Source organism: Danio rerio, chromosome 21, assembly GCF_052040795.2.
Source record: "Danio rerio strain M-AB ecotype USA chromosome 21, GRCz13ab, whole genome shotgun sequence".
NCBI classification, from domain to species: Eukaryota; Metazoa; Chordata; class Actinopteri; order Cypriniformes; family Danionidae; genus Danio; species Danio rerio.
The window spans coordinates 1,003,106-1,015,219 of NC_141041.1; the positions used below are offsets into that span (position 1 = coordinate 1,003,106).

The 12,114-nt window shown below is 35.3% G+C and overlaps 1 long non-coding RNA gene across 1 annotated transcript; it reads left to right on the forward strand.

Moving 5' to 3' along the window:
- Positions 1–23: 23 nt before the first annotated feature.
- On the forward strand, positions 24–12,114 carry LOC141379936 (uncharacterized). The gene is made up of 3 exons (XR_015519824.1): positions 24–99; positions 9,548–9,724; positions 10,636–12,114. It is a non-coding gene; the product is annotated as an uncharacterized LOC141379936 (long non-coding RNA).

Genomic DNA, 12,114 nt, shown 5'->3' on the forward strand with positions numbered 1-12,114 from the left:
ATCTGCGGGAAACTTGTTCCACTGTTGCTGGAGTTGAATTTGTCGCCGGAGTTTAGAAAGTTTATCAGCACAATGCCTGTCAACCCCAACAATGACAAGGTAAGCTACACGGGGACAGTTTAGAATGCTTAGTATAAACGCATCTCCAATCCCTTGTTTAATGTAATGTTTGCACTTGTTAGACTATAAAATCTCGTCACTAACGCTAAAGTTTGATAATCTTCCGTAGAGCTTACGCTGACATGTGTCCTAGTGCGCATATCCCACAGTGTGCATTGTATGGTTGCCATGACAGCCTAAAGCCCTAAACTGACACTTCTATCACTTACTGTACTTACTCGTCCTTGCTTGTAATAGGCCTAAACATGCTTGATTCTCTTCCTTTTGTTGAACACAAAAGAAGATGTTTGTAAGAATGCTGTATCTAATGACTTCCATAGTATTTGTTTTCTCCTGCTATAAAAGTTGTGACGCAACCGCGGCTTGCGCGTGTTGTCTGAGACACTTCACTGCACTGCACTTGAACCGCGATATAAAGATGCGGAAATAAAGCAGCGCGGAACGCGCTCATGAAATGATAAAGACTGAGATGGATGCGGGGAGACCTTTTTTTTTTTTTTTTTTTTGCACGCGCAATGAGAGCTGAAGCTGCACTCAGAGGACAATCGCCTGTTATGTCATGTCGTTTAGTTTTCGATTGTCAGCATGATGTAGGCCTTAGTGATAAGATTTATACAATATAGTTATAATGACATTTATACATGATCAAACTAGTGTGCAACTTAAGCAAAACCAATACTAAAAACCAATACAAATGTTTGTTGCATTTTTAATAGTTTAAGTTCATTTGATTGACTATAAAAATCTGTGGATATTATAAATACATATATTAGATAAAATAAAATTGCTACCTTTTACTGTAAAAAGTCCTCTTCCCCAGAAGTGATTAAGGTTAGTACATAGCCATACATGCAAAGCTATATATATATATATATATATATATATATATATATATATATATATATATATATATATATATATATATATATAATGTGTAAAAGGTGAAGCACTATGAATATATATATATTTAAAAGAAAATATGTCAAATAAATGATCAGATCTCTATGTGGATGATCACAGGCTGTTAGACTCCTTGTGCAAACAAAAATCTTTCTAAATAATTACAATTAATAGCAAAATGTATTTGAAAACAGACATATTGAAAATTCATACTTTAATACATAAGAGTCATACGTTATTATGGTTATTTTGGTTGAAGTAACCTTAAAGTAATACAAAAGTAGTGTATTGCATTTCTGAGATATTAATATTGTAATGTAATCAATTACAAAAAAAAACATGACCGTAACTTTTAAAATATAATGTATTAGATTTTGGAAGCAACTTGCCCAACTGTGTTTGTAACATTGCTAATGTTAGTTAGCACAAGATTAGATATTAACGAGGATTTGGAGCAAATTTGTTTATGCACAATGGGCTCTATGCACAGCTAGAGTTTTAAACCCAACAATAAACTTCTAATAAACTGACAGCTCAATGTGAGTATTTTCAATTTCACAAGGTTGTTTTTACATCATCAATGTTGTAATGTAATTACAATACATTCAGTTAAATAGATTTAAGCATTCATTTAGTTGTTCAAGCAAAAAATTAGATGAATGATGGTATTACCACAAGCGCCGTCAGTAGCAATAGGCTAGTGTGCTGCGGGTAAAGTCTAGATCAGACATGCAGCCGGATGTGCATTATGCACATCAATTAGCAGCATTTATGACACTGTATAACAATAGGTGACGCAGTGGCGCATTAGGTAGTGCTGTCGCCTCACAGCAAAAAGGTCGCTGGCTCGAGCCTCGGCTGGGTCAGTTGGTGTTTCTGTGTGGAGTTTGCATGTTCTCCCTGTCTTCGCGTGGGTTTCTTCTGGGCGCTGCGGTTTCCCCCACAGTCTAAATACATGCGCTATAGGGAAATTGGGTATGCTAAATGTTGTCTAGTGTATGAGTGTGAGTAAGTGTGTGTGGGTTTCCCAGTGATGGGTTGCAGCTGGAAGGGCATCTGCAGCGTAAAACATATGTTGGTTAAGTTGGCGGTTCATTCCGCTGTGGCGACCCCTGATTAATAAAGGGACCAAGCCAGAAAAGAAAATGAATGAATAAATATATATAAATAATTTATATCTTTACAGTTCTGTGATGGTTGGGTTTAGGGCTGGGTGGGGCTAGGCTTTAAAAAATACAAATTATTGGGTAATTTAATAGATAGCATAAAACATTCTACTACTGTGGGATTTTGATTTAATGCATTAACTCTGTTGTATTTTTATTAATTGTATTTGTAAATAGATATTGTTCAGTTACTTCAATATTTTCAGACATTTCTTGTTTTTTTTTTTTATCATTTATCACTGTTTCGTATTGAGTTGAGGGAATGAATATTATCTTCATATACAATAAATTTCTTCACATACAATAAATTATAGTACTCTGGGTAATTTTCTCACAACAAACTTTATTTTTGTGTACTTTTTTATGAGGTCCTACAAGTCATCAAGCTGTAAACAATGCAGAGAAAAAATATGAAAAATAATAATTGGATTAATAATAAGTTTTACGTAGAAAATAACATCAAATAAAACAAATGCTTTACATTCTTGTTGGGTAGACTTTTCATTTCTCGAACAAAAACAGTGGAAATATCTGCAGCATTCAGTGCATTGTATTAGTATTGGCAGAGACCTCCCTTTTTGAATTGTAATATCTATCTGGGGGAAAAAATACATAAGTCACAAGCAAATTATTATAACCTAAGAAAGCTCCTTTTGTAAATTATATGCAGATATTTGGATTTCCAAAAAACTTATTTGTAATCATTACAGAACCGCCGCCACAACTCTAGAGCGCTGACGTCACGCCCCATCCCCTATTAGCTGAATTTCTCTGAGAGCCCACGTTTTGGTTGGCAGATACACAAGTCACTTTTGCACCATATATCACAGTGATGTATGGTGCAGAAGAGCGAGAGCATGAAACGTAGATTTGCAGGTGTAAAACAATGCTTGAGACTCCTAGCGGCCGATTTGAGCTGTTGCAAGAAAATATTTGTGTTCATGCTTAGAAAAAAAAAATCAAACATTCTACACACGTTCAGCTCTCTTTGCGCGGATACACATTCTAATCTACAGGGGCCTCATGTATCAACGCTGCGTACGCACAAAAACTTTGCGTACGCCAGGTTTCACGCTCAGAATCGCTCACGTTTGGATTTACTAACAATGAACTGAACGTGGGAATGTGCGCAGCTTCACGGCAGCTTTTTGGCTGGTGTATGCACATTTTTTGTGCGTGTCTGTTTTATTTCCATTGGCGACTCCTAGAGGCAGTTGTGTTAAATTCCTCTCCACAAAGTGTCTGAGCCTTGCAATGGCAGCTGTATGAGACGGGTTCATCTAGCAGGTATATAAGGTTTCCATACCATACAGTTGACCAGCTAAACATTAAAGCACAATTTGCAGCGGTCACCTGTTTTCACAATGTAATCTGAGCGATCTACTGCACGCACATTGCTATAAAGACAATATCTGAAGATGAATTTGCATGCGTGAATCAGAAACATTTCCATTCAACAAATGTGCAAATTAAATATGCACAAACTTATTGATGATTCCTACTTGTGTTTCTCGTGATAAATAGTTGGCAAAATCTGATATGTAGCGGGGGAAAAAATAAGAAAGAGATCATCAGACGCTGGATTGGAACCGAGTTCATGCTCGAACATGTCAATACATGATCACATGTGTCTTCCGAGTTGCGCCACTGAGACTGATAAGGGTACTGCAACATTTTACAGATATAAAACACACTATTTCTTTTTTTTAATGCACTCAGTGCGATGTTCAGACCCAACTGTGTTAACCGTATCAGCTAAACTCTCCCACTCTATTTTTTTCTTTTGCTGTTAATTCCGGAGAACAAACTTGCAAATAACACCGCTTTTCTCCGGTCTACCTCTGAAAGGAGCACCTCCAATTCACATTCTGTTCAAAGTTTCTCTTTTTGCTTTCTTTTGCCTTTGCTTTTTCGTTGGGTTTTGCCATTAGCATTGTCATTAGCATATTCATCCGGGGGAGGAGGCAGGGAGGGGTTTTGTGCTCATGCATGTTGCGCTCAGTTTCACGTTCATTCAGATGTACAAAAGAATATGCGTGAGATTCGGCGTACGCAGTGTTTCATACATCTGAATTTTTTTCTGCGTACGCACATTTACAGCTTTGTGCGTACGCAATGTTTTAGTAAGATTTCCACGCAAGTCTTCGTACATGAGGCCCCAGATGTGTGAATGTGTGTTGCACAATATTCACTGCAGGCTGCAACAATAGTAGCAAAGAACATGAGCGGATGAGTTTCTGTATTTGTGATTCGTCCGATCGGATTTGTGCACCTGCACTGCAGGATTTGAACAGGTGTAAATGTTGCATTGTGTTTGTTGGAGACAAAAAATACCTGCACACTTGTAAATTTGCTCTGCAAGTACAAGTTTACTGATACACATGTGTGGCTATTCTTTACAACAGCAAATTACACTTTTACAGCTGCTTGGGAGTTTTGCACCAAAAATACCTTCATACTTGGCCGGGGGTAATATTTCTATAGTTAACGTACTGCAAAACACGTGTGCAAACCTTTACAGTCTTTGGTGGACATGCACATGCCAGAAAATGTAGCATAAACAGCCAGATAAGGTCTTACTGTACAGTAACACAAACTGAAAAATACAAAAAACACAGCCTCTATACTTTTGATTTAAATTAATTTAAAATATAACATGGCCATATTTTATACTACATGTAAAGTCAGAACAAAATGTAATATAACAACTGCCCCGTTAGTTTAATTGTTATGTGTAATATAAAAATGTAGTTGTGGTTGTCTACTTGGAACGGTAAGAAAGCAGATGTGGCGTGATGTTTTTTTAAATTCTCAGAACCCCCATTCTTAGAATCCTGCTTCATAATGTTGCCACATCCGAGGTGTGACCTGCTTTTCTCTCTCTCTTTTCTCTCTCTTATAATCCTAACGTTAAACCTCATGTTTTCATTGGCGTCTTTTACAGCTCGAGCAGAGGGTCTTTTCAGGTATTTTTTTTTACTTTTCTGATACATATTCTATATATATTAGATTGTAGCGATCAAACAGTAACTAGTTTAATTAAAATAACCATCTTTGGCTGATGCTGTGACAATTTTAATTTCACTTTGTCATTTTGGTTTGCTCTCTACTGACAGACTATTATTAATCAAACACTTCAATCTGATGAAATATGTCTTGAATATGTCTTGAATTAGACTATTATTGACTCTGTCAATGGTAAGATTGAAGGAAATCAAAATACAGTGTTTGTTTTGCTACCGCAGGTTGCTATTCTTAAAGAGAGAGTTCACACAAAAAAAATCTGTTATCATTTACATTTCACACTTATTAAAAATTTTTTTTTTCTTCTGTTAAACACAGAGGACGATATTGTAGCCCGAGGTTTATTACTTAAGATGTCAAGTGATGCTGGATATGCTTGCACCGTAAATAGACGCGGGCGATTGTATTGCCAAAAACTGGAATGTCCTCACACGCTTATGTATTGTTTACTGTGGTAAATTAGTTTTACTCTTACTGGTCTTGGTTCTCATACAAGACAAACTCAAAGCAGTCACTGTCCTTGATTCTGAATAGCACAGTACAAAGGAGCATGGCATGACATTGCTGTTTAGCATGGTGGTCAAACAACTGTGCACTGCACACTTCTCCACCAACAACACCTCAGACTTGCGAGATTTCCAAACAGGATATATTTCCCTTTGGAATAAATGATGACCGATCACGAACAAATCTTTTTAACTGGATCTTCTAACTGAACTGAACCAATTTAAATTAAATTGAATCCTCATAATAGCACTCAACATATCAAAAATATATAGTCAGCAATGATAATTTCAGTCAGTTTAAACTTCGATATGATCTGAAAAGTTTCTTACAATTAATCAGTTGCACGCGTTTGGTTAAGAGACTACTGTGTCAGTCACAGCAGGCTGTCCTGTTTGTGTTCAGTTCACCACCGCTGAATGTGGCCACACTAGAGTTTGACTTGTGATATTCTGTACTGAAACTTTTGGTGAAACTACCTTGCGTTTCTGGTTTGACGCATTCACATGCTGTTTAAATCGTATTTATATCTTCTAAAAAGTTTCTTTATATGATCACTTCATTCTGTTTTATGCAATATATCATGAAATGCTCTACTTTTTTAACTGGATCTACTTTTTCACCTGATACCTGAGGAAAGGTTCAGGGACCAAAATACCATTAAACATATCTAGTTTTCATAAGCAGGCTTTAATATGTTGGTCCTTTACATATAATTATAATTTGTCTGCACGTACCTATTTTATTTTAAATAATAAAAATATTATATATACAGTTTTTTTAAATAACTAATAAAATTATACTTTTAGTTATTTAGCTGTTAGATGACTGTGGTGTCTATTTTTATACAAAAAATGTATGCATCAGTTTTCTTTTCCTGTTCCTTCTAAAGAATGTGCCATACTTTTTCATGCAATCCCTGATTGTGTTATACCTTTAGTCAAATCTGGCCCTAAAGGTTCTTTAGATTCTTTTATTTTTGACAGCACAAATCTTTTTGTTGACCAAACTCTTCTCAATTCTACGGAACCGCGGAAGGGACGTAGTGGAGGAGAAAAAAATTGGCTTGGTGAAAAAAAAAAAATGGGTGAAAGAAAAAAATGGGTGGGAGGAAAATATATATTTCTAAGTTTTTGCGTTCTCTCGCAAAGTTTTGAGTTCCTTCGCAAAGATGTTTTGCGTTCCCTCGCAAAGTTTTGCGTTCCCTCGCAAAGATGTTTTGCGTTCCCTCGCAAAGTTTTGCGTTCCCTCGCAAAGATGTTTTGCGTTCCCTCGCAAAGTTTTGCGTTCCCTCGCAAAGATGTTTTGCGTTCCCTCGCAAAGATGTTTTGCGTTCCCTCGTAAAGATTTGCGTTATCTCGCAAAGATGTTTTGCGTTCCCTCGCAAAGTTTTGCGTTATCTCGCAAAGATGTTTTGCGTTCCCTCGCAAAGATGTTTTGCGTTATCTCGCAAAGATGTTTTGCGTTCCCTCGCAAAGTTTTGCGTTATCTCGCAAAGATGTTTTGTGTTCCCTCCCAAAGATGTTTTGCGTTCTCTCGCAAAACTGTTTCTCCACAATCACTTCCTGTTCACTGCACTCACGTTAACCCTCCCGTTTTTATACATGTGCGTCGATCGACTTTCATATGCTACCTCTGAACCAGTGAATGCATGTATAAGCGCTGACTGACAGACGCGCTCCATACAATAAACTGATCCCAGATCAGCGTCTGTATGCGCCATTTACAGAGGAGCGGGTGTATGTTTAAACAGACATTAATAATCGTGTGTACATTAACAATATGAAACATCTCCGTCCTGACTCTTGCATGTTTTATTGTAAACAGCTTATTTTCTCTTAAATGAGCACAAACACTTCCTAAAGTAATGGACTGCTTTCATTATAGATCTTTGCATTCTTACAGAGACACCTCTGTTATCAAACTAAACAAAATATGAGATTCATTTGCTGCTCACTTGTTTGATAACAGAAGTGTCCCTTTAAATGGCGCGTATACGCTGATCTGGGATCAGTTTATTGTACGAAGCGCGTCTGTCAGTCAGCGCTTATACATGCATTCACTGGTTCAGAGGTTGCAAAGTGAAAGGCAACGATCAACGCACAGATTTAATGTAAAGAAAGTGGGGTAGAATGGTAAAATATGGGAGAATTTCGGCAAAAACGGGAGGGTTAACATGAGTGAAATGAACAGGAAGTGTTTGTGGAGAAACAGTTTTGCGAGGGAACGCAAAACATATTTGCGAGATAACGCAAAACTTTGCGAGGGAACGCAAAACATATTTGCGAGATAACGCAAAACTTTGCGAGGGAACGCAAAACATATTTGCGAGATAACGCAAAACTTTGCGAGGGAACGCAAAACATATTTGCGAGATAACGCAAAACTTTGCGAGGGAACGCAAAACATATTTGCGAGATAACGCAAAACTTTGCGAGGGAACGCAAAACATATTTGCGAGATAACGCAAAACTTTGCGAGGGAACGCAAAACATATTTGCGAGATAACGCAAAGCTTTGCGAGGGAACGCAAAAACTTAGAAATATATATTTTCCTCCCACCCATTTTTTTCTTTCACCCATTATTTTTTTTTTTACCCAGCCAATTTTTTTCTCCTCCACTACGTCCCTTCCAGGGTTCCGTACAATTCTATGTCAAACAAAGATATTCACTTGAATATTAATAGTTCTCGGATCTCTTTACCTGCTTGCATATAGGTTTTTGGAATAATATATTTGATGGTATAGATTGGGAACAGTTTTGGCTTCTTTGGAAAAAAATATTTTATCTAATAAAGCTGTTGAAGTCACAATCAAAATCATTCATAATTGCTCACCAATAATTACCAAACTAGCTAAATGTAATAATATTTTCCCTAAATGCTCATTTTGTACTCAATATGATGAAACACTAGACCATTTTTTGGGAGTGTACTTTCTGTAAAGTGTTTTGGGTTGACTTTTCCAATTTCATTCAAACATTCTTATTTCAATCTTCTGTATTTCCCCTCAAAATTGTATTTGGTTTCTCTCTGAATGTAGATATTTCTCATTGTAAATTTATTATTATTTTATTGCTTTTTTGGCAAAATTTTACATCCATAAATGTATATTTTCAAAGAAACACCCTTACGTTTTTATTTTCAGAAAGGACTTTGATTTATATGTGAACTCTTTAAAAGACTCTAACCATTATATTGCATGTAAAACGCTTTTTTGGTGTAAATCATTTAAACTTTTTTTTTAATTAAATCGTTTAATTTGCTGGAATTATATTTATGTAACTTTCTTTGTCACATTGTTCATATTGTATCTCTGTAATGTTTTTTTTTCTTGCATAATAATAATAATAATGATAATAATAAAAAGTTGAAACAGTTCAAAAAGAAAAATTTCAAATTTCTAACCACTCATAGTAATGGTTACAGGTTTTCATCATTCTTCAAAATCTTTTTTTTTTCTTTTGTGTTTAAAAGAATAAACAAACTCATAAAGGGTTGGAACCTTTAGAGAAAGCAGTGAGTAAATTTACATATTTGGGTGGGCTATTCCTTTAATTGGACCAATCGATGAATATTGAGTAAGGGACAGGGCCCTTTTTCTATGATTAAATTATTATTATTTATTATTAAGTCACCCAATAATTGTATTTTATTAATGTCCAACCCTAAAGCCACCCTCACAGTAATGTAAAAACAATAATTATAGTGAATATTATTAATATTATTTACTGAATTGTATTTTATTAATGTTTACCCCTACCCCAACCCTTACAGTAATGTAAAAACAGAAACTGTCTTTAACCTGTTCATGTCATCTGTGTGAATTAACAGATAAAATGGATGTGGAAATGAAGCATCCAGAAAACTGCAGGATCTGCATCAGAAACCACAGCAAAGCAGAAAAACAGCAGGACTGGAGGACCAAAAAGAAGCTAAATGAAGCGGCTCAGGAGAGAAACACAGCCAGACTTGTTAGATGTCAAAGTGTGGAGAGAGTAAGACCAAACCGTAAGTGTTTCAATGTTTTTCTTGCTTTTATTGTCTGATGCAACGGATTCCGACAGTTTAATCAAACTGTCTTTCTATAATCAGTCATAATAGTTTATAGTCTCACAGACTCACAGCTTCTGCCAGGTATGAAAAAAAATCACTTTAAAAAGAATCTAAATTATGACAAAGCAAAGTGAAAATTATGAGTTGGTTGAAATTATAACATTAAAAAAAGTCTAAATTATGATTTACTAAATCAAAATTAGTGACATTAAACATTAGTGAAATTATGATTAAACATGAAAATTATGTGTTTTAAAACAGAAAATGATAACTGACTAAATCAAAACTATGAGATAAATGTATGCATGTGGCTATAATTATGCAAACATAATTGTTTTAGGTTTAATAATATATCATTGAAATTAAGATTTTTAATCTCATTTTCAATTAATGATTCAATCTCTTATAAAGATTTCGGGCCCTATCATACACAGTAAGGAGAAAGACATGTATGTAAACATGTATAAACACTATGTGAAGGCAGATTTTGAATTTACATATAAGAATGTTATCTTTGTTTCCGTGAATGTGAAAAAGGAAGTAATACCTTTTTCATCAACCTTATTTTTTTGTTGTTGACCAAATTAGATATTCACACGAGCAAGTTTTGTAAGTGTAAACCTTTTTTCCTAAGGGTAAAATTTAAATGAAAATGTATTTTGAGTCTATTGAGGGATTAACAAACTTAAAAGCAACACGAGCAAGGACTTTGATGAAGGACTAAATGACTGAAAACCCCTGGATTGTTGTTGTTTGATTGATGACATTTGTTGTTAATGCTTTTCAAGGATTCAATTAAAAAAAGTGTATATTGAAAGCACAAAATCCCAAAACATTAAGATCTAATGTATGTTTGTGTTTTCTAGTGTCAGAGGATCCAGATGCCCATCTAAAAGGGTGTATCATCAAAACAACAACAACATCACTGACATCTGGACGCAAACTACTAAAAGATCTGACTGCCCTCTTCATCTGGACCAAAGAGCTGTGCATGAACACACCAAACGAACGAAGACCGACTGAAACAAGAGCCGCGTTCTGAGTCTGTGCAAGAGGATGTGAGTTTCTGCTCCAGCATGGGGTAGTATTGGTTTTCTCATCCACAAAGGGATCAGTCCCTAGACATCAACATCATTGAGCTGATGAAGGAGGAGGTGTTGAAGATGAACACAAAGACTCTTGATGAACTCTGGGGTCCCGCTGAACGCTTTCTTCTTCATTGCAGATGACTTTATTAATCAGTGATGTGAGTCATGTCAGAGATGTATGGATGCAGTCCTCCAAGCTCATGATGGAGTCAGACACAATCTTCATTCTGTCTCCACTGCAGCAGGACTTTATATTCTATACTGGACATTATTTCTGTTCAGTGATGACACTTTAGTCTGAGCAGAGTCAGACCGCACTGTCCTCATCAAATCAGTCAACATCAAGACATGATCAGATTTTATTGAGCTCAAATCAGCAAAATCTAGAGGCCTTCACCTTTCATAGAGACACTTCTGACACCAACTAGAAGTCCAGTTATTATTTACTAATTCTAAAACTTGAATAGGCCACAAGACTCTTGTCAGGTAGTGTACACTATACACACTAGGATAGTGTTGGCACAAACACTTCAAAACCGATTTTGTTTCCTTCTATAGACGCATCTTTGAAAATCTGAGTATAGTATACTTAATATTTGTAAAATTATCCTACTATATCTGTTGTTCTGTCATCCTGCTTGATTTTTTAACAGCACTAGGTTTACTCCAAAGTGGTTTAACCAGCCAGTGTTAGTTTCCTAAAACTCTTTATCGTATATTCTTGCATCTTCAGCCATTTGTTGTCCTGTCCACACAAAGCTATCCTTTTATACTCTCTCTTACTCCCAACACAAAAAAATGGCTATTGAAAGTATAAACTCAGTGAATTACCATTAGAATGAGGTGTGTTATAAATACACTTATCAGAGATTTAATAAACAAAACAGTTTTATTTCTGGATCATTAATTCATACTGTATAATTATGCTGCTGGAGTAATATCAATGTATAATATTACTAATGTTTCCAACACCATGTCTGTGTTTTGTCCTTTGCAATATTTATTCTCATCATTGTTGTTGACCATTTTTATTTATGTATTTTATATTATAATGTTTTTTTCATATAACATATGTTCGCTGCTAATTTCAATAGAAAATAAAATTAAAGTCATTGAGATGGAAAAAAAAAAAACATTTTATGTTTTATACTCTGTCGTTGTTTTCTTTAATTTTATTATTGTACTTTCTGTTATTGCTTTTTTTGTATATTAATTGTTATGCACATTGCAATAAAAACTATTTCCTTGTGCAAAGTA